Source organism: Terrapene carolina, unplaced genomic scaffold (assembly GCF_002925995.2).
Source record: "Terrapene carolina triunguis isolate 2854851 unplaced genomic scaffold, T_m_triunguis-2.0 Scaffold130, whole genome shotgun sequence".
Taxonomy (NCBI): domain Eukaryota; kingdom Metazoa; phylum Chordata; order Testudines; family Emydidae; genus Terrapene; species Terrapene triunguis.
The window spans coordinates 19900050-19900811 of record NW_020664481.1 but is presented as its reverse complement, the minus strand read 5'-3'; positions in this window follow the sequence as shown (position 1 = coordinate 19900811).

Below are 762 nucleotides of genomic sequence, written 5' to 3'. Positions count from 1 at the left end.
AAGTGAGGAAACAGATTGACAGAGCAAGACGGGTACCCAGAAATCACCTACTACAGGACAGGCCCAACAAGGACAATAACAGAACACCACTGGCCATCACATACAGCCCCCAGCTGAAACCTCTCCAGCGCATTATCCACGATCTACAACCTATCCTGGAAAATGATCCCTCACTCTCACAGACCTTGGGAGGCAGGCCAGTCCTCGCTTACAAACAACCCCCCAACCTGAAGCAAATACTCACCAGCAACTACACACCACACCACAGAAACACCAACCCAGGAACCAATCCCTGTAGCAAACCTCGTTGCCTACTCTGTCCCCGTATCTACTCTGGCGACACCATCAGAGGACCCAACCACATCAGCCACACCATAAAGGGCTCATTCACCTGCACATCTACTAATGTTATATATGCCATCATGTGCCAGCAATGCCCCTCTGCCATGTACATTGGCCAAACCGGACAGTCCCTCCGCAAAAGAATAAATGGACACAAATCGGACATCAGGAACGGTAACATACAAAAGCCAGTAAGTGAACACTTCAATCTCCCTGGTCATTCTATTACAGATTTAAAAGTCACTATCATTGAACAAAAAAACTTCAGAAACAGACTTCAAAGAGAAACAGCAGAACTAAAATTCATTTGCAAATTTAACACCATTAATCTGGGCTTGAATAGGGACTGGGAGTGTCTGGCTCATTACAGAAGCAGCTTTTCCTCTCCTGGAATTGACACCTCCTCATCTATTATTGGGA